The sequence below is a fragment of the Ochotona curzoniae genome, unplaced genomic scaffold (assembly GCF_017591425.1).
Source record: "Ochotona curzoniae isolate NIBS_2020 unplaced genomic scaffold, NIBS_Ocur_1.0 scaffold_3835, whole genome shotgun sequence".
Classification (NCBI taxonomy): domain Eukaryota; kingdom Metazoa; phylum Chordata; class Mammalia; order Lagomorpha; family Ochotonidae; genus Ochotona; species Ochotona curzoniae.
Window position 1 is genome coordinate 15,334,865 of NW_024467114.1, and position 22,499 is coordinate 15,357,363.

At 40.9% G+C, this 22,499-nt stretch overlaps 1 protein-coding gene across 6 annotated transcripts in view; it reads left to right on the forward strand.

Moving 5' to 3' along the window:
* The window catches only part of LOC121145628 (cytochrome c oxidase assembly factor 1 homolog), a 53,162-nt gene that overhangs the window by 18,040 nt on the left and 12,623 nt on the right, over window positions 1-22,499 (forward strand). The gene's annotated exons all lie outside the window — the stretch shown is intronic.

The window sequence follows — 22,499 nt, forward strand, 5'->3', positions numbered from 1 at the left end:
AGTTGTTTTATTTCATTGTTCTTGTTAATCTCTTACTCTGTAAATTTAACTTTATAGGTAGGTATGTATAGGAAAAATATTGTATATGAGGATGTTCCCAAAAAATTTGTGAAAAATTGAATTGAATGTTTTTATTTTGGTCCAAAAAAATCTTGAAATCCCTATATAGATTTTTTTCCCTACTATATGCATTGCCATGCACTTTTTGAAGACTTCACAGTTTTCACATTTTCTTGCAACAAAATATTCTTCATTCCATTTTCCACTAAGTTTTTGAAGTACCCTCACATGTAGAGTTTTGTGCTACTATGTTTTCAGTCATCCACTGGGGGCCTTCTAATGTGTCCCCCACCAGTGAGTGGAAACTGCAGTAATGTTTTGTGTTGTTCACATTTGCATTTGTTCCATTGCTAGTTGGTATAAGCATCTGTCATTCATTGGTTCAGTGGACTGAGGGCTACTAGTTGATAAGCAGAGGCTCCGGTAAAGCGAAATGGAAAATGAATAAACAAGAAAATGCATAGTGTCTTAGATCTTAAATAATTCTGTGGGTGAAAAGAGAAGACAGCAGGCGCTGTGTGGATAATTGGAGGCAGAACATTCCAAACAGAAGGATTGGCAACTAGGCGGACTCTTATGTATTCCGTGTTCATGGAACTGCTAGGAGTCCCTTGTGACCGGAATAGAGAGTGTGGGTGAGGGGCAGGATAAAGAGGAGGAGACGAGGTGAAAGAATTAATAGGGAGCTGTGTGGTCCATTGTAAAGACTTTGCTTTCTTGAGTATCTGGAATTTGAGGGTTTTGACCAGAGGAGTGCCATAATCTTACTTAGGCTTTCAAAGGATCACAGTGGTGGTGGTGGTTTTAAGAGGAATCTAAATGAGATCAGGGGAGGGAGCAAGGAACAGGTTTGGAGGTTGTTATAATCCAGGTAAGAGGTGATGGTGACCTTGGCCAAGGTTGTGGAAAGTAAAGGTGGTGGAAAATGTTCAGAGTCTGTATTTATTTTGAAGATGGAATCAACAAAATATTTGCATGTAATGTGATAGAAAAAGTATAAGGTGTTTGGCCTGGTATTTGAAAGACAAAGAATGGAATCGTTCATTGAAAGGGATTGTGGCAAAAGCAGGTTTAGGGAAAGGAGAGAACCAGGAATTCTGCTAGGAACAGGCAAGTTTCTGGTCTCTGACTAGCATTCAGGCTGACATGTTGATAGGCAGATGGTAATGTTGAGTGTGGAATACAGCGTGGTCTAAGCTACCACGGTGAGTGTTAACATATAGGAGGGGCTCAAAGATATGAGTCTGGATGAATGAGTGATTTTAGGGACAGAAGGAAAATTTGAGGGGAGTCCTGGGGGATGAGGGTTCCCAACAGTAGAGACTAAAAAGGGATTGCTCGGTAAGGAGGAGAACCAAAAATGAGTTTTGTCGTGTGAAGTCTGGTGTGGAAACTGTTTCAAAGAAGGTTTGGTGGGCGGTATCAAATGCTCTGCTGGCTGGAGAAAGGCAAGTACAGAGAGTTGGCCTTTGGTTTCTAACGATAAAGATCAGTGATTTTTCACAGGAGCTGATCTGGTGGACTAATGAAGAGCTAAGGAATAGGTTAGTAATCCCTCAAGAGGAAATAGGAAGTAGTGCCTGGGCTCAAGGCTCAGCTCTGCTTCTGATTCCGGCTCCCTAGTGATGGGCATTCTGGGAGATAATACTGGCGCCCAGGCCTGAGCACTTGGGTCCTTGCCATCATGTAGGAGACCCAGACTGAGTTTCTTGCTACTGGTTTCAGCCTGACTTCATCCTGGCTGTTGCAGGATGGTAGGTAAACCAGCAAATGGGAAATGTCTATCTGCCTTTAAAATAAATAACTAAATAAATACACAAATGAATAAATAAAAAATTTAAAAGGTGGAAACTAGGAAAACTAAATTTTGGAGACAGAGAGTTACATATTTTTTTAGAGTTTCATTCCAAAGGGAGGTAGAAGATATATGACTATCGTTGGGTGAAAGATGGGGTCTTCCGTAGTGTGTTTGATGCCAATAGGATTGATGTGATAGGAACTGATGTCCTTGAAGGGAAAGAACGACAGGACTGAGCTGGGGGATGCAAGGAAAGGGCATCTAGTTACAGCTGAGAAGTGATCACCATCCATGGTGGCAGAGGGAAGATGAGAGGACTAGCACTATAGGACAGGTGTAAAGGGAAAGATTCTGATGGCTTAAGTCTTCTCAGGAAACTAGGGAGCAAGCTCAGTGGCCAAGCCTCAGCAGGAGGGAGCCATGGAGGAGAGAAGAGAGCCAAAGGTGTGACCTCGTTATCCAGTCACCAGCAATGTGTGGTGACAAGACCACAGTGAAGGACAACTTGGGATCTGTGGTCCTAAGTGCAGAGTAAGACCAGTGAATAATTTTTCCCCACTTTGGCCAAATTTACCTGTGCATAGTGGGTAGGAAGTGGGATTTATGTAGGATTGACATTTGGGTAAAGACAGAGAAAGGAGAGGCAAGATAGTTTAAATTGCATTGAGAAGAAGAGGTTTTTAATGGAGAATGATGAACTCTGAACTGGGCAGGTGGTAGTGTAAAGGTGGTACAGGCAGGAGGAATGGGTTGAATAGCTGGGGTTCTAAAAGCTGGGGTTCTAAAAAGCTGAAGTTAAAGGTGTTTGAGGAAAGGAATTGAAAAGGAAGGGCGTGGCTTGAGAATGGAATGCTAGAAATTGAGATTGTGGTGGCGGCCAGTTTATTGGTAATGACAAGCTCTAGGTTATGACTGGGGATGAATAGTTGAGGTTAAGTGGAGTGCTGGATTATGGGAGGAGAGGATGACATCAGGCTTCAGCTATGCAGATATTAAAATCATCATGTATTTTGCCAAGAACAATGTTGAGAGAAGTTATGGCCAGGAGCTGAAATGCTTTCAGGAAAGGGGTTGGAGGTGTCATGCTAAGGACCACAGCAAGAAGAGTTTGGGATGGTGAGGTTGAGTAATGTGAGATTTAAAGCTGAAATTTTAGGGAGGAGGGTAAAATAGGAATGGTCTCGAGAATGGGAACACCTTATCTCTGGGTCTAAGGGAAAGGGGACACTTAGGGAGTGAGCCAGAACTGTTTACCTTTCAAATCAAACAGGGGAAAAAAAATCCCTGGGAGGGCTTGTCCACCCACCATTTTCTGGTTTTAGCTCCCAGAGGTTGTGACTCAATCTGGGGTGGCGCTCAGGCATAGAGTAAAAGAACTATTTCTTTTATTGTTATTAAAAGTAATAATCTATTTAGATGATTAAATTATTACCTTAGTTGGGTCCCAAGCAAGAGTCTTCAGAAAAGAGGTTGAATTTTGGTGAATAAGGCAAAGGGTTGGGGAATTTGGGTAGGTTGGGAAATCTTTTCAACTTTTGACATTTTCCTCTTGCTGAATGCTTGGGTTTTCATTTGGCTTGAACTTTTTATTGCTGTATTAATGAATATTGAGAAGTATGTACCTGTACGCATCATGAAATGGGCATCAAATGAAGAAGGAGAAATGTAGTATCCACAGGTTGTGCTTACAGCCCCTTCTCCTCCCTGTCCCCTTGGCAAGTTTGATTTTTCCAAATGACTTTATTTTGCTTACATTGAGCAACAAAATGGCTTCAGATCATACTAATATTGTGGGATATCACAGCAGTCCCAACTGTGACATAGTTCTGTGTGCTGCACGAAAGAGAACTTGAGGAAGTAAAGGTAACATACTTATGCCTGAAAACTGGCTTGCTGACAGTGCCTTGTTGTTGGAGACATGGAAGAGAGCATAGCCTTTTCTGTTTGCATTGGCCCCTGGCAGACTGAAAATGAGCTGTGTTGGCGAGTAAAGGCTTGTCCTGCCACGGCCTCCACCCATTGGCTACAGATGTTTGGGATTTTTGCACCTGCCTGATTGTGGTTCCGAGTCGAGGGTTAGGGATTGCGACACAGCTGCAGATAAGTTTCAAAGAGCCTTGGGGAAAGGTCACTATGGATTTTGTTAGCAGGAAAATATATGGAATAAATGCAAATTGCCAGAGTCTGCCTTGGCGTGGGCAACTGTCCCTGTCCAATATTGGTACCACAGCTGTCAAAAAGCAAGCAAAGAAATGAAAATGCACAGTTTTGCATCATAGAGTGAACAACAAGGTACACTATATTTTTCATTTCCACACAGAAAGCTGGGAAGTGAAAGCGGACAGGGAATTATGATGAAGCCATCTTACTGCTATCAGGAGCAGGAAATAGTCTTCTGTTTTAGCCTTGTTGTTAGGATCCATCTAAGAGCAAGGCTAATTGAAATTGTAAATATTAGAGAACATCAGAAAAAATAAGGGCAAACATAAGTTTCTTCGTTATTTTCATATTGTAATGTTGCTTTTTGCTCTTAAAAATTCTTTCAAATTGAGATGAGTAACATTGTTGGAATATTGCTTTAAATAAGTGCATTAGTAACTTAGCAGATTTCTTGAGTATGTTCATCTGCATTTCGTTTCCTTATACTGTCTGTGGTGATGGTGCATTTGCTCAAACCCATGAAATGTCGAGTGGCCAGAGTGAGTCCTATTGAGAACTGTGCACTTGGCTGATAAGGATATGTCACTGTGTGTTTATCACTTGTGGCACATGTACCACTTTGGTGAAGGGTGTTGATGGGGGGACACCAAAGAGGAGGGCAGGGGCTGTATGGGAACTCTGTAGTTCCAGCTTAATTTTGCTGTAAACCTAAAACTGCTTTAACAAATAGACTATTACATAAATATAAAAGTAGTAGTAATTTCCAGGCTTCATGAACGGTATAGTTCAATATTTAACAATATGTTTAACATAAGATCGTGTTCATCCAATCTTAAGTCTTTCCTTTTAAAATATTTCCGTCAAAGGAAAAGTTTTAGAAATATTTAGTAGCAGTGAAAACTGCAGACAGCTAGGTTGCATCTTCTCAGCTATGTTGTCAGTCTTGTCATTTTATAGGTGAGCTGACCTGAGCTTTGGGGTTTATGAGATCTGGAGCCTAAGTTGAAAGATTTTAAATTATTGTTGTCAGAGCAACACATTTGATTGCTAGGTCCCCTGTAAGTGCTTAGTTGTAAGTCTAGCTCTGATATCCTTAAAAACGTTGACGTTGTGAAGTTTTATTTCACATTAATAATTTAGACCAAAGAATACTCTAATAAAATTGTAATTCTCATTCTGTGAATTCTCAAAAGTTTATCCCTGAATTCTTCAAGATGGCTTTACTATTTTTTGTATAAATGTTAATTGGAATCTGAAAATAGACATCTGAGTTTTTCCTTGGAAGGGAGTTTCCTGTCACTTTAGGTTGACTGGAGTCCTTCATACTTCTCAGTATCTCTAATAATTTGTATAGAATACTGATAATTATTGTTGTATTGCTTCTATGGATTTAATTTCATTGGATACACAAGAATTGCTATAGCCAATATTGCCTTATTTTTTTTTATTTTTAAAACTAGATCATATATATTTAAGGTTATGCAGTATGATATTTTGGTCAGTATTCTTCAATACATTTGATGGATAATTCTTTGGCAGTGCTTGATTACACATTATACCGACATTTCCACACTTTATCTTCTATTTTTAAAAAAAAGTTTACTTATTTAAAAGGCAGATTTAAAGAGAGAAGGAGAGAGAAGTCTTCCTCTGTTAGTTCGCTCCCCAAATGGCTGCAGCAGCCAGAGCTGAGCTGATCCGAAGCCAGGAGGCAGGAGCTTCTTCCATTCTCATACTCAGGTGCAGGGTCACAAGGCTTACAGTTTTTCAAAAATCGTAAAACTATTCAAGTTGTCTTTGCCTTTTCTTTTCCTCAGGCATTAACATTGGTCTCGTGCATTGAATATTTTAGGAATTTCATGATTTAGATTTTCTTCACAGTGCAGCTCTAAAATATAAAGGCTTTCCGCTACGTCATTTTTCTGCTGTTAACAAATGTATAATCCTCAATGAAATTATTTGTTTTTTATGTTATTTATTTTAAATATTTATTATTTATCTATTTGTGATTCAGTTCCATAGGCTCCTGGGATTTCCCTTATCCCCTCCCCAATTTTATGTTATTTATTTGAGAGGCAGAATCACATGGAGGGGGAGAGAAGGAGAAAATGGAGGTATGTGGAGAGAGCCAGAGTGAGTGGTGGATCCATCCGTCCTCTGGATCACCCCCCAAACACTCCCCAAATGGCTGCGACAGCTAGGTGTGTGCCAGGCTAAAGCCAAGAGCCTGGCACGCCCCTGGGACTCCAGCATGGGTGGTGGGGCGGGTTACTTAGGCGGTCATCTGCTGCTTTCCCAGGTGCATCAACAGAAGGGGAGCTCTGAGCAGCACTCAGCCACGGGGCTCCTAGCAGCACTCAGCTACAGGAGGCACATGGCTTTGCAAGTGGCTGCTTAACTTGCTCTGCCACAATGCTGCCCCTGCAGCCACATTCTTGAATTATAAAGAGCTTCAAATTTTTAATTCCTCAAAAGATAAATAGAAGTAAAATGTGGAGGACTGTTTGAGATTTTAGAGTTAATTATGAAAGTGTATTTTCAGATCTTTAGCCTCAATCCCTAACTTAAAAAAAAAATCTTAGTGTAGGTTTTGAACTTTCATGGCAAAATTAGTTTCGACCACATCTAGGAAACATTAAATTCAATTTACTTTTTTAGTTTACCATAGAGTTTCCAAATGCAAGTGATTTTGGATTTTACATGTCACTGTGGTTTTCTGTTTTTCAAGCTACTCAGATCTTTTTTCGGATGTAGGTTAATTTTTCATTTATTCCCTCCCTCAGTATAAATCAGTGATGCATTTGTAGAGGTAGTTTTACGCATGAAGCTATCAAGGAAGCATTTTAATATGTATTAGTCAAGTTAATTTTCCTCTTGTCAGATAGTGATTCAATCTAAGTGTCTTTTTAAAATGTAAACTATGCTTTCTGTAGTTGCTGGCAAAAGTTAAAATTTGAATGACCCATGAAATCTTTCTTGGCAATGACTGGATGGGAAAAGGAAACTCCAGGGTGGAATCCCAGTTCGAGGTGACGTAATACATCCTGGGGAAGCAGTAGTCGGAACTCGGGTCTTTGAGGAGGTAAGATAATAGCCCAGGACACTGCCAGAAACAAGCTCATAGAAAAGAGAAACGGAAACAGGAACAGCACTGACAGCACAGTCCAGGAGGGAGTAGGATTTGGGGCCTCTGAAATCCTTGGAGACCAAAGCCTCTAAAACCTGAGACAGTGTCATTTTTGTCTTTATGTGCAGTCATTTAAAGGCCACAGTAAGGCCCAAGCTGGTAACACGGTCAAAGCTCATTATACTGTATCAGTGTAATTTATATACTTGCACTGTAGCGTGGCACAGGGTCTGACATGCAGAGCTTTTTTCTCCAAAACTGTGCATTGTGTTGATAATGAAGGCAAATGTACTTGGAATGGACAGATACAGTACTTTCCAGGTTAAATCATGAATAATCAATGAACCAACGAAAGACAAAAGTGACATATGGCAGCCTGTGTGGATTAAGTGTGATTGTCACATTTCCCTCCCCGCCTTTCTCTGTTTAATTTGTCGAAAGAAATAAAGCCAGACTCACAGAACCAGAACACAGTGTCTCTGGAAAAATATACTTTGCAGAATGTGAACCAAGGAGTTTATTTATTAAATGTATCATTTTCTATTTTGTTATTTTAACATCCTAGTTGAAGTGGCTTGCATTAACTTGTATTCAAAGTTTAAATTTGACTTGAATTCTTTAACTTAAAATTGTATTGACTATTTTTGAAATAGTGTGTGTGTGTATATATATGTATATTAAAGGTTTGTTTATTTTATTGCAAAGTCAGATATATAGAGAGGAGGAGAGATAGAGAGGAAGATCCTTGGTCCAATGAGTCACTCCCCAAGTGGCTGCAATGGCTGGAGGTGGGTCGATGTGGGTTAGGGTCCTAGTGCTTTGGGCCGCCCTCTACTGCTTTCCCAAGCCACAAGTAGGGAGCTAGATGGGAAGTAGAGCTGCCAGGATTAGAACCAGCGCCCATATGGGATCACAGCACTTTCAAGGCGAGGACTTGCTAGGACTGCTAGGCCACTGCGCCGGGCCCCGGTTTACTCTTGAGATGGATGCAACATCCTGGCCATGGTCAGCCTTAAGCCGGGAGTCAGGAACTCCTTTCTGGTCGGCCACATGGATGACAGGGACCCAAGTGTTTGAGCCTTCTGGTGCTCTCCTGGGCATGTTAGCAAGGAGCTGGTTCAGAAGCAGTGCGGCCAGGACTTGCCTAGTGCTTCAGCAGTGTCATCTGCTGCATCCTAGGGCTGACTTTCAAGCATCTGTCTCCCTTAGGAGCCACTGAAGGTTAAGATGTTGAGTTCACGGAGACTGTTGTCATCTGTGCTTGCATTGCTTGGTCCCTGGACTCTGGGTCTGAGAGAGTTGACAGTGGAGAGGCCCCTCATAGCCTGATTCTTTTTTTTTTTCCCCCTTTAGTTTTACTCATCTTTCCAAACTATTTGAAATTGCTAGAATTGGCAGTACATTTTGACTTAGTGTGTATGATGCAAAGAGTGAACATTTGTTTTCTATCACAACCCAGTCCCTAAGAAATGATTCTGGAAATTAGCTCTTAAAATTGTAGTTTCCCTTCTGAATATGAAAAACCTTTTATGTTTCATAAATCATGCCACTTTTACAAATCATGTGAATCTTACATTGTGGAGATTTCATTGAGATCCCAGGAATTAAAGTCTGATTTGGGTTACATCTGTGTGGGCACCAGATGATAGCAAAGTGACAAAGTTACTCTGTGAGAATAGGATGTGAAAGACACCTCTTCTGGAACAGAAGACTTTGCAGTGTTTGTTTCTACCGCAGTTTGCTGCCACAGGGCCAGCCGTGACGAGGAAGTTATATTTTCTCGGTGAGATCAGGCATCTTCTTGCCGTCTCACTGGTGACTTTCAAAAGGAGATGAAGGCAGTGTAGCTTGAGGAAGTTTCCTTGGAACTCATTCTCTTAGTGATCCTGTGGCGCAATATCGGTGCTAAATGGTATTGTAGACTACCTCAGAGCCTTCAGTTCAGGTCGGGATGCCGCTTTTGAACAGTCAGCTATAATGTTTAAGAGCATGCAAGGCGAGTCTCCACTGTTTTGTTAAAGTTAGCTGTGCTTCCAGCCCCTGCCTGTTACAGGCTGGCTGACACTCCACTGAGAGCAAGGAATCAGTTCTTGAATCTGTGAAGGCTGGTGACTAGCTTATGATCAGTTCAATGTGGAGAGAGTCCTCAGCATTGGGGCTAGGTCACCTTTTTCATAAAGGTTTTGTCCCTCAGATATGGTTTGCAAATATCTTCCATTTGGTAGATTGTTTTTTCATTTTGTTGTTCACTTTGCTTTTCAGAAGCTTTTTAAGCTTGGTATAATTCTGTGTATTCTTTTTCCTTTGTTTACTGTTCTTTTGATTTCTTATCAAAAACTCTAAGACCAATGTCAAGGACTTTTCCCCCTGTTTTCTTCTAGGAGTTTTAAGATTTAAGATGTTAACATGTAATACATTTTGAATCGGTTTTTTGTATAGCATAAGATAAGGGACACCTTTTCTTTTATATGTAGATATCTTATTTTCCCACCGTTGTTGATTGAATTGAGTGTCCTTCCTCCCTTTTGTATTCCTGGAGCTTTTGTCAAAGATTATGGACCATAAGTGCATAGGTTTATTTCTGTGTTGTTCTTTATACCTATTTTTTTTTTTGCCTGTAATATAATTTGAAATCAGAAATTGGGATGCATTTAGACTTCTTTTTAAAGATTTTCTTGTCCATTTATGATCTTTTATGATTTTGTATAGATTGTAGAATTTTGTTTTTCCCTTTCTGTGAAAAAATGCAATTGGAATTTTGGTAAGGATTGTGGGAGTCAGCAAATCATGTTGGGTAGTATGGCTATTTCAACAATATCAGTGCTTCCAATCCATGAACATGGTATGTTTTTTCGTTTGTATTGTCATCTGTGTTTTCAGAAATGTTTTATAGAATCTAGTGTATAAATCTTTTACCACCTTGGTTAAATTTATTCCTAAGTATTTCAATTTCTTATTGCTATTATACAGGATTACTTTCTTGATTCCTTTTAAAACCACTCATTGTTAGTGTATAGAAATACAACTGACTTGCAGATTGATTTTGCAATCTTCAACTTTATGGAATGTATTGATTTCTAACTTTTTAAAAAAGATTTATTTATTTTTATTGCAAAGTCAGAGATATACAGAGAGGAGGAGAGTCAGAGAGGAAGATCTTCCATCCAGTGATTCACTCCCCAAGTGACCACAACAGCCGGTGCTGCGCAGATCCAAAGCCAGGAACCTCCTCCATGTCTCCCATGTGGGTGCAGGGTCCCGAGGCTTTGGACCATCCTTGAATGTTTTCCCAGGTCACAAGCAAGGAGCTGGATGGGAAGTGGAGCTGCCAGGATTAAAACTGACACCTATATGGAATCCTGGCACATTCAAGGTGAAGACTTGAGCTGCTAGGCCACCACGGTGGGCCCCAATTTCTAACTTTTTTTTACTGTTAGATTCATCCTTTATTTTTGACTTGGCAACATCTTACGAGGCTGTCATTTTTAGCACTTTCAGATGATATTTTAAAACAGTATGATTTTGTTTTTAACAAAAGCTTTGGTTTGTGAAACTATGATTGGGATTGAAAGTTTTTTGCTTTAAATAAGCTTGCTGAGAGCACAAGTAGTGCTGTAACTCATAAACATGTAGGTTTTAGTTTTAGGGTTCATAACTTTTAAATACTGTGTAGTGTGATTTTCACAGGAAAAACCGTTCACGAGCATAATTTTTTGTTGTATCACCAAACAATTTAGTAATCAATTATACCTTAGTTTCTAAATTTTATCAAGCTTTAGGAGACTAGTCATGGCAACAAAGATGTACTTTTTGTCAAGGAATTTTAGAATAATTAATTTTGTAACTATAGTACAGGGAAACCATTGATTATCATTATCAAAGTTCAATAAAGGAATTCCTTGATAAGCAGTTCGTAAGTTTTCTTGAAATGTGTATTAACATTTTCTTATCTTTCTCTATGTAACATTATCCCTATAAAGTTGAGAGAAGTTAATGGTCCCAAGTTGTTTAACAAGTAATTTGTTACACCTCAGAATTGAATTGAAGTTTAAGATTAATTTACCTTTTTTTTTTGTTAATTTACTTTTATAATACAATTAGAGTGCTTTGCACTTAATGTTGTAATGGCTTTTCAGTTTGTTTCATTGAGTGGGAGAGAAAGTAATGGTGTTACAGTGAGTACATTTATTTATTCTATAGTTTGGCAGCATATTTGTGATTGTAAATGGCATGTATCATGTGTATTGAGGAAGAAATCAAGAAGGAATATTTCTGTATTGAGAGTTTCTAAGAAAAACAAAGTAGAATCTCTCTTGAAAGTAAGCTCGGATGACAGCCTTTATCCTTTTAAAATTACCTTCAACCAAACAATTCCGTCAGTGTTATCAGCTGTTTTGAAAATCCCTAATAGCCATGCGGTCAGCTGTGGTGAGCCCAGGTGAGCTTGGAATGAAGGTGGCTATGGGAATTCTGCCCTTAAAAGGCCTGAAGATAAGCCCTGATCCTGCGTAGTACATATTTACTCCCTCTGTGACTAACTCAACAAAGTTTATTCATCAAGGAAATCTTGTCCTTGACTCAGAATCCTTCGTTATAATAAATCACACCCTCCAGCTTTAGGATTACATCAGGCTGAAATTATGGCCCAGGTGAGTTGCTCTGTTAATTCTTCATAACACAAGGAGTGGCTTCTTATTATCACATTGCTCACAATAGTCTCACCAGCAGTTTGGTGAGTTTGCAGTGATTTCTCCAAGTCTTCCTCAAAGCTTTTGCACTTTGCCTTTTCACTTTGGAGCAAGAAAGAAGTGATCCTTGGTGTCTTATTTGCATGCCACTTGACATTATGCTGTGTTGAACCCAAGGAGGGGTACACACATTACCTACCTCCAGACAAAGAATCTTGTTTTGAGAATATTACACATGAAATACCACAAATTACTCAGAGCTGGGTTTTAAGAATAATTTAGATTTTACCACAGGCCATCCTAGTTATTGATATCTGTTGAAAATGTACCATCTGTAACACTGAAGTGTTGGAGCTGTTACTGGGAGAGGGAAGGTGAAGACATTTAAAAATTATGTTGAAGAAGCCATATGGAACCCACTTTTAATTTCAGGAACTGTGATGATGTATGGGACTGTGATGATGTATGGGCTTACAAGAATTAATAAGATCTGCCTATGCCCTTGACATGTCCCAGGTATGCCAGCATAGAGCTACTCATCATTGTATTTGCCCTTAAAAATTACAAATCGCTTATATGATTTTTATCTCCATTATTCTTCAAATTAATACTGTTTGGGTTTTCCATTTGAGGTTAAGAAAGGCCAAGAGAAGCCAAATAAAGAATATAGTTGATATTTATCCCACTACTATGTTTGTGTACTCTTTGTGAAGTTCCAACTTAGCGAGGAAGAATTAAGTTAGCTGTGTGAGGTAGCTCAAGGGATTGTGTGGGACATACTGAAGAAGTCCTTATTTGTCTTTGTGTCACTGTGCCTAGCTAATAATGGCTCAACAGTGTCACTACACCTAGCTAATAATGGCTAAACAAAACCATTTCGTAGTGATTAAAGAAATGAAATAGTTATGTATTTTTAGGGATGTTGGTTGAGTGCATAATGTGGATCAGCTCTTGCCCTCATCGAGGGTTCTGTTTGGTTGGGCCGTTAATCAAAAGATTGGCAAGATGTACTCCAGAATGGGATGTAAGCACGCGGTGGGGGTGCACAGGAGCAAAGGCAGAGCATCTGAAACATTGTACTGGCTTTCCTTGACTTTCATAGAATGTTTCAGGAAGCTTATCTTGCAAAGCTGCACTCAGACAGTTCGAGACCACCAAAGAGAACAGCCTGGGTCAGACTGTTGAATTAAGTTGTTTGTGGCATGAGCAGGAAGAGCTCTCCCACTCTCCTTTTCTGCACCATGAGTACCACCCTGCTGGCAGAGCCCTGGCACTGTGCTTCTCAAGAAGGGAGTTTGAGGAAACCATTTCCTGTCTCCTCACAGTAATACTTGCCTCTGAGTTGCCAGTTGAGATTGACTATTTGCTGGTACTGTAAATGAACAGATCCATTGTGTCTGCCATTACAGATAAATATGAAGGTCCAGGAACACAGTTGGGGTTGAATATCACTTCTGTCCTGGGATATAAATATTTTGCACTCACGAACAATGAAAATAGAATGCAAAGCAGCATGGTTTGTGATCTGGTGAGACATCAGATGTGTGTTCAGAGCCCAAATCTCTTTGGAGAAATGTATCAGTTCTTTTACCCCTTCTATGGAAGCTCAATGCATCCCGGAGCTAACAGTGGTAGTTTAGATGCATGGAAGTGGTTTATTTTGGCCATTAACATGTAGATGTTCAGTAAGGACCAATGGGCAAGAGATTCTCAGCAAGAATACTTTTTTCTTTCTTTTCTTGCTTCTGGATCATGGAGTTGTTTTCTGTCAGTATTGGATAAATGTCACAACGACCTACAGAATGTTTTGAAATGAGCAGTTCTTTTAACCTGATTTCACCGATTCTTTATGCTCACATCAAAAGAAAAATCACACGAGAACTTCTGAGTCTAGAAGTACTTGACAGTAAAAGAAAAGTGAAACCTAAAAAAATAAGGGAAATGCTAGCAGAATGATAAGTGTTGATTCATGGTATTTTCTTGTAGGGATAGCTGATCCTAGTTGGTGAAAAACTTTGGAAACCTGCATGTCGAAGCCATTCATAAATTTATATTTAATAATCAGGTTTTTTTTTTTTTAATCACAGAGCTTTATTCATCCGGCGGTGGGTGTGGGGGTGCACAGTCAGGACGCAGGGGCTGCGGCAGGGGGCCCTACTTGCCGGCCCAGCAGCTGTAGTTACTGCAGTTGATGAGCACCTGCATGGTGGTCTTGACCGACTGCATGAGCATCGAGGGACCCTGTGTTGCACTCCTGCCCTGGCTTCTGCAGCTCCTGGCACGTCATCTCACTCTTGGGCTTGTTGTGGAGGTTCTTTGTGCTGGCTGTGCACTCTGGCCACTCTCCTCTAATTATTAGCTTTTTGAGAGACTGAGTGTTCCTCTATGCTGATTCGCTTCCCAAGGGACCCGCAGCTTGTGGGACTAGGTCCAACTCCAGTGAGGAGCCAGGAACTCCCTCTGTGTCTTCCTCGTGTGTGGCAGGAATCCATTTCTTGAGCTGTGACCAACCTGGGGTCTGCAGGAGAAGCCTGGAGTCAGGAGCCAGACACTAGCATCACATCCAAGTTTCTGTGGTGCGAGACGTGGGCATGTTAACCAGTAGGCTAAACACGTGCCTGTCCTCAAGTTTAGAACAGTTTGTAATATCAGACCAGTAGTCTTCCTCCGGCCAGAATAAGAAGAAGGGGTTTAATATCGTCACAAGTCTGTTTTATATTCTTAAATCTGTTTTATATGCTTACGTCTTAAAAACGAAGTAACCTGTTTTGCCTTCTAATAGATCTTCTGTTTCATCCAGTTTATTATGAAACACAGAAAAAAATTGCTCTATAACTTTACCCATTTACTTGTTTAAAGAGTATGTGTTAGTCTTTAATTAAGTGTAAGTCCATAAATGTAAGTAGAAGGAATTAACATTTTGTGGTCATAAAGCAGGAGATTATACAAAGTGGCAAACTGAATCCACTGTGATGAAAACATCTGTTAATCCTTGCAAGGTTACCTGGAGAAGGAGACTGGTGCTCCTTCTCACCCCGTACATTAAAGCCAAATGCAGTAGTTATGGTATCACTGATTTATTAGTTTAATATTGTTTGATTATCTAGTAATAACAGCCATTAAAGAGGGTGATCATTATTTGGTTGTTAATTATCCCACTGTCTATTTTCTCCTCTTTGGCATTGCTTTATAATTAAAGCCTGGGAGGTCCTCTCTTTAGTTTTTTTTGCTCATAAAATATATAGTATTAATGTATTTTTGAATTTAATCATGTTGCTATACTCAGTAACTCTAGGTTTGGTCTCTGAGTTGGTACCCATTATCCAAACTTCTCTAGCACCTTCAAATTAAAGTTTCCTTTTTAAAATTAAACTTCTTTGTAAGGGAGAAACTGTAACATTTGTCTTTTTGTGCATGGCTTATTTAATTTAACGTGATGTCCTCCAGTTCCCTCGGTTTTGTTAATGACACAATTTCATTCTGTTTTATGGCTGAGTAACATTCCAGCATGTGTGTGTTTATGTCCGTATACACACATGCTGGGTTATTGCTGTGTATATCTACACACATATAAACAGGTGTAAGCACAATATTTTCTTTATCCAGTCATTTGATGATAGACACCTCGCTTGATTCTGTGTCTTAGCTATTGTGAAGTATTTATCAGGCCATTTAGAGTCCCGAACAGGAAGCTTCATCTTTTACACCTGTTCTTCTAGGTGTAAATGGATTGGTAGTGGGATGTGTGAGTAGCAGGTGTTAGCTCCTGGCTCTCTCCCTTGCAGAAACTTAGAGTAGAAGTGACTGCGAGAGGCCTGAAGGACTTTCCTCCTAGTGAATCCTGTGTTTCACTGAGTGACTTCTCAGCCTGACGGTATCAGGCATTTCCTTGAACACTTGAAAACTCCCAGGAACTAAACCTTTGTAGCAGTAGGAAACTTTCTTAACCAGCTAACTTTTTCTTTCTTGCTTGGATACTAAATAAAATCCTAACTTTAAGACTTAGTCGTTAAAAATAGCATTGGTGATAATGTTTGCATCAGAAACTCATACTTTTTAAATAGGATTTTGGTGAAATGCCAAATATACCATTACTATATTCAGATTCAAGATCACAGGCCAGTGTTGTGGTATAACATTAAGCCAACACCTGCAATGATGACATTCCATGTAGGCACTCGTTCGAGTCCTGGGTGTTCCACTTCCAATCCAGCTCCTTGCTAATACATGTGGAAGACACCAGAGGGTGGTCTAAGTGTCTGGACCCCTGCTACCCACATGGGAGACCTGAAGGAAGCTCCCGGCTTTATCCTGGTCCAGCCCTAATTGGAGTGAGCCAGCAGATGGACAATCCCTGTCTGTCTGTCTCTCCCTCTTTGTGATTCTACCTTTCATTTATATATATATATTTTTTTCTAAGTCAAGAATGATGTATCACTTGCGAATATGGAAAATGACATTAAATACTTTAAAATTTACATGATGGAATGGTGCAGCAATTTAAGCAACATGTGTATCCCAAGTCAAAGTGCTGGTTCCAATCCCAGTTGCTTTGCTTTTGAGCCAACTCCCCACTGATACTCCTGGGAAAGCAGTGGAAGGCTGCCTGAGTGCTTGGGTCCCTGCCACCCATGTGTGGGATCAGGATGGTATCCTTGGCTCCAAGCCTTGCTCTGGCCCATCCCCAACTCTTGCAGCCATTTGGAGAATGAGCCAGAGGACGGAAGTGCGCTGCTTCTCACTTTCTCTGTATCTGGTGGTCTCCCTTTGTTAAAGAAAAACAAAACAAAAAACAAAATAAACAACCTTAAATGTGGCATTGTAGTCAAGTTTTATGCTGATCCTTATAAACATATACCTTGTCTTGAAACAGTTAAGTAAAAAAAAAGTCTGAAAATAATTTTACTGTTACAGGAGTTGTCACAAAGTGATTAATAGAAAGTTCAGCAAATAAAACATTAATACTCCACACATTTTCTTCATACTCTTCAAAAATAACTATTGTCCTTGCTGTTCATGCCATAGATCTTTAGCAGATTAAAACCTTAAAGAGAATATTGTTCAGCTTTCAAAAGGAAAGAAGCTTTGTCGTTCACCACAACATAGATGAACTCTGAGGACACTATTCTAGCACAAAAAGGCAAATACTGAATATTTCAGTTTACACTAAGTATCTAAAGTAGTGAGATTCATAGAAACAGAAAGTAAAATAGTGATTGCCAGGAGCTGGGAGGAGGGGAAGTGGTAGTTATGTTTCATGTGTATAGAGTCTTAGCTTTGCAAGATGAAAAGATCTATTACATAAACATGTGAATATGTTCAACACTACCAAAGTTCTTAGAGATTAACACAGTAACCTTTATGTTAATTAACACAGTAACTTAAAAACTTTAGAAAATAATCTGCAGAGAAATATTCATAGTGTAAATGTTTAAAAAGTTTTATTACATGATACATGTGGTTCAAACCTCATCTAATATTTTAATTTCCTTAAAGAGTTTCCTCATTTGTTCATTTTTACCACTGTAGTACTTTTTTATTGTGTGGCTGTATAAGCTTTGTTGCTGACCGTTTTATTAGTGGACAGCTTAATTTTGGAACACTAATGAATAATATAGCTGCAGATAAACCTAAGGACGTCTGTGTATGCTTTCAATGTACATTTTACTGCTGGACCTAAATGTAAGAACAGGGTTTGCTATTGCGTATGTATTTGCAAACTTTCATAGATATTGGCGCCTGGTTCTGTCCCATCAGGAAGAGTTGAGTTCAAGTTCCCTGGCATATGTATCAGCACTTGGAATTGTCATTTTCACTAAAACATAACATACACTTTTTTTTCTTACAATTCTGGTGTATGTATTGTGTCCTGTCTTATTTTGTACTTTCCTAATAACTAATGGGCAAAGGCACCTTTTCATGTTTACTGGCCAGTTAAGTGCCTTTTTGGGAATTGCTTGTTCAAATATGTCTATTTTTAATATAGTTGTTTTTTCTTGTTGATTTATAAGATTTTTAAAAGATTATTAATTTGGACCTGGCACAGTAGCCTAGTGGCTAAAGTCCTCACCTTGCATGCATTAGGATCCCATATGGGCGCTATTCTAATCCCAGTGGCCCGGCTTCCCATCCAGCTCCCTGCTTGTGGCCTGGGAAAATGGTTGAGGACAGCCCAAAGCCTTGGGACCCTGCACCTGTGTAGGAGACCCGGAAGAGGCTCCTGGCCGCTGGCTTTGGATTGGCCCAACTCCTGTCGTTGCAGCTGCTTGGGGAGTAAATCATTGGACAGAAGGTCTTCCTTTCTGTCTCTCCTCCTCTCTGTATGTCTGACTTTTAAATTTAAAAAATGAATCTTTTTAAAAAAGATTATTAATTTGAAAGGCAGAGTTACAGTGACAGAGCGAGAGGGAGGGAAGGAGGGCAGAGGGGAAACACACGCACGCACCAGTCTTCCATTTGCTGGTTTACTTCCCACATGATCGGTGGGTGCAGGGGCCCAAGCGCTTGGTCCACCTCTGCTGCTTTCCCAGGCACATTAGGAGGGAGCTGGGTTGGAAGTAGAGCAGCCAGGTCTCTAGCTGGCACCCATTTGGGTGCTGGCATTGAGGGTTGGGCTTAACTGGCTTATGCCACATTGCCAGCCCCCAGAGTAAGCATTTCATGAAGCTTTGAATGAAATCTCACCCAGTCGACTGTCCAAACATCACACACTTGTAGATACTTCCAAGGCATACAGGCCATGTCATTTCACAGGTTCATTCTTTTTTTTTTTTTTTAAGATTTATTTATTTTTTATTGCAAAGTCAGATATACAGAGGAAGATCTTCCATCTGATGATTCATTCCCCAAGTGACCACAATGGCCACTGCTGTGCAGATCCAAAGCCAGGAGCCAGGAACTGCCTCCAGGTCTCTCACGTGGGTGCAGAGTCCCAATGCTTTGGGCTGTCTTCGACTACTTTCCTAGGCCACAGGCAGGGAGCGGGATGGAAAGTGGAGCTGCTGGGATAAAAACCGGCACCCATATAGGATCTTGGCACGTTTAAGGCGAGGACTTTAGCCACTAGGCCACGCACCGGGCCCCACAGCTTCGTTCTTGATGGTGTCTGACACAGCATTTTATGAACTTGGATTATAGGTGGGGATTTTGTGTCTTTTCTGGAAAGGTCTGTTTCTTACTGGAAGCTAACTCTTACCTTGTTTATGACTAAGCAATTTAGTGGCATCCTGTTAAGTGGAGATGCCACAAGCATTTATTCAACAGCTATTCTATGTGCTAGATATTAGTCATTCTAAAATGCAAAATCCAACCCTAACCTTTAAGAAGCTTAATGTCAGCCCTGGTGCAGTAGCCTGGCTGAAATCCTTGCCTTGCACTCCCTGAGATCCCATATGGGCGCCAGTTCAAATCCTGGCTGTTCTACTTCCCATCCTGCTCCCTGCTTGTGGCCTGGGAAATCAGTAGAGGATTCCCCAAAGCCTTTGGATCCTGCACCCACATGGGAGACCTGGAGCAAGCTCCTAGCTCCTGGCTTCAGATCAGCTCAGATCTGGCCATTGTGACCACTTGGGGAGTGAACCAGTGGATGGAAAATCGTTATCTCTGTTTCTCCTCCAAATCTGACTTTCCAATAAAAACAAAATCTTAAAAATTAAAAACCTTAATGCCTTTTGGTAACTGTGATTTAGCAACCATAACTATAAACTGTTTCAAAGGTAAAGATACAAATTAAGTTTAACTTAGCAAATCAAGGACATTTTTCAGTACTAAAATGAACATATGAGCTGAGAGGTCAAGGAGGGTTGGAGCGGCCAGGCTGCCTACAAGGGGAGGCAACTGTGTGGCTGGACTGCAGATACTAAGACCTACAGTCCCCAGGATGCTGCTGTGTTCTGAACGAAGCAGCTGACATCGGCTTGATGTGGATGGGACATGCTGCTGGGAGTTAGGGAAGTGGTGGGGAGACTGGGTAATGAAAAGGAACTTAGAGTTTATGCTGAAGATGACAGGAGCCACTGAAGAACAGCATTTTTCAGTTTGAGGCTGGAGAGAAATGAGGCCAAAAGGCAGAGCAAAACCTTTGAGTGGTCTTGATAATCATCCAGTGAAAAGAGAGAAGGCAAAAGGGGGCATCTGATAGAAAGATGTGGATGCCGAAGTCACAGGATCGTTAGGAAACAGATTGACTTGGGTTGAAGGGGTTTGCGTGGATTGGACGTCTGGGAACAATCCTGACTGCCACTTCTTAAAGGAGTGGCTCTGGGTAATTTAACCCAAATTTCAGCCTCTTCAGCTATAAAGTAGGGATAATAATTCTTGCTCTTTGAGACTACTAGGAATATTTGATGAAAAAGTGTATACAAAATGTTAGATGTTTAGTAAACATATGGTACACATTGTTTTTTTTTTTTAAACGAGAATGACTCCCAAGCACATGTTTTTTTTTTAAAGATTTATTTTTATTATTTTTTTAATTGGAAAGGCGGATATACAGAGAGGAGAGACAGAGAGGAAGATCTTCCGTCTGATTCATTCCCCAAGTGAGCGCAACGGCCGATGCTATGCCGATCTGAAGCCAGGAGCCTCTTCCACGCGGGTCTCCCACTTGGGTGCAGGGTCCCAAAGCTTTGGGCCGTCCTCGACTGCTTTCCCAGGCCACAAGCAGGGAGCTGGAAGGGAAGCCGGGCTGCTGGGATTAGAACCGGCGCCCATATGGGATCCCGGGCGTGCAAGGTGAGGACCTTAACCACTGCGCCACTGCGCCGGGCCCCCCAAGCACATTTTTTGACCTGGGTAACTGGCTACTTCTGTTTATCATAGTAGGGGTTACAGGAAGAAGAAAGGTGATGATCTAGGGTGGACCCAACTGTTCACCTAAGGACCTATAGTTGGCAGGAATGCAACGCAAGGGAAGCCTGGTCTGGAAATAGAGCTCTGGCAGTCATTTGGTAGTTCCAAATTCAGGCTGCTGAAAAAAATCTCGGGGTGAGGAATAGAAGGGAAATACACAGAGTGTCGGTTCGCTGGGCCCGTCATACAAGGTTCTGTAGCCTTGGTGCTTGAAACAACAGGATTTTATTTCTTCCCATTCTGGAAGGTGGAAGCCACGATCAAGGTGTCGCCAGGGTTGCTCGCTCCTACAGCCTTGGTCCTTGGCCTGCACAGGCCATCCTTTGCGTTTGTCTTTACGTGATTTTTCCTCAGCACATGTTAGAGGACAGATTTCCTCATAGAAGGATATAGACCTGTTGGACCTGTTGGACCTTGAACACCTCTTTTCAACTTTACTGCTACGTCAATGAGGAAGGTTAGGACAGCAACACACGAGTTTGAAAGTACTCAGTTCTGCATGTGACACAGAGAATACCAGAACAGACAGAGGAGGGGAGCTTGCAGGGAGAGACTGAGGGCGGTCCAGAGACGAAACAAGGAGGCAGTGAAAAGGGAGGGTGGGTCTTGCGGAGGGCAGAGTCAACCACAGAACTCCCAGATTCCATTTTTAATCATTGGTCCTAAATTGTTTAATTTTTAAAAATAACCTTCTACACATGTTTCCTAGGATTTGCTGCCTATTCATTTGTAAAAAGACTGTGAATCAATTGTATGAGGTTTTTGATGCCAGTAAGTACTGAATCTTCTTGCTACAGTATAAAAGCCCTAAAAAGAATGGCCTTAAAATTAAAATGTCTTTTGTCCAAGCAGATGAGACATCGTGACTAATCAGGTTTACCGGATGTTACAGTCTGCTATTTAAAGCTTCTCACCACCACTCATGTCATTACTAAATTATAAGTCTTGATAGTTATGCTCAAGAATTTTATTAGAAGGTTTAAGGTTTGATGAATTCTTTGAAGCCACTCTGCTGCAAACCTTGTCCTACACCCTCCCTGGATCCAGTTCATCACTAGACCTCTTGCTTCTTTAAATCCCAGGTCTGTCTACTGCTTTCAAATCCCACTGTTGTTGCTGTACACCATGAAAAGCCCTAGGACTACTCTGGTGGCCTTTAACTGGATTATCTGCTTCCATTCTTGCTCATTCTAGAGAAATCCTTGTCCCCCATTGTCTGTCCCACCTTCAAGAGAAAAACGGATTTGGAATAAAACCCAAACTCCCTAGCATCCTGTGCAAAGACCTGAGTGAGGAAGAAGGGCATGCCTGCTTTCCAACTCTCTTTTCACACTTGGCTCAGCTGGAATTTTTTTCTTTCTCCTTTCCTCTCCCCACCCCCCTTTCTTTGTCCTCCTCTTGTTTCTCACCCTCATCTCCCCTTTCTCTCCCTCGTCCTCCTTCCACTACCACCTGCTCTTCATCCCCTCCCCCTGTTCTGTCTCTATCCCATCCCACCTGTGAATTTGATATTCAGATAGTACTGTAGTCATCTGGTACCTTACCTAAACTACAGTGTCCATGATGGCTCATTCACATGGCTAGTTCTTTGGTGAGAACAGTTAGGATCAATGTTGCCACCTATTCATTCTCTCCTCTCTTCTCCTTCCCTTCATTCAGTGTCCTCTTATCTCTGTGTGGGCTTTTCAGCTGGATGATACTGGATGCTAGCTTGGCTTCCCAAGAATAGTAAAATGGAAGCTGCCAGGCCTCTTTAAAGCTGAGGTGTGGAGCTGTCACAGTGTCGGTTCTGCCTCATTCTCTTGGTTGAAGCCAG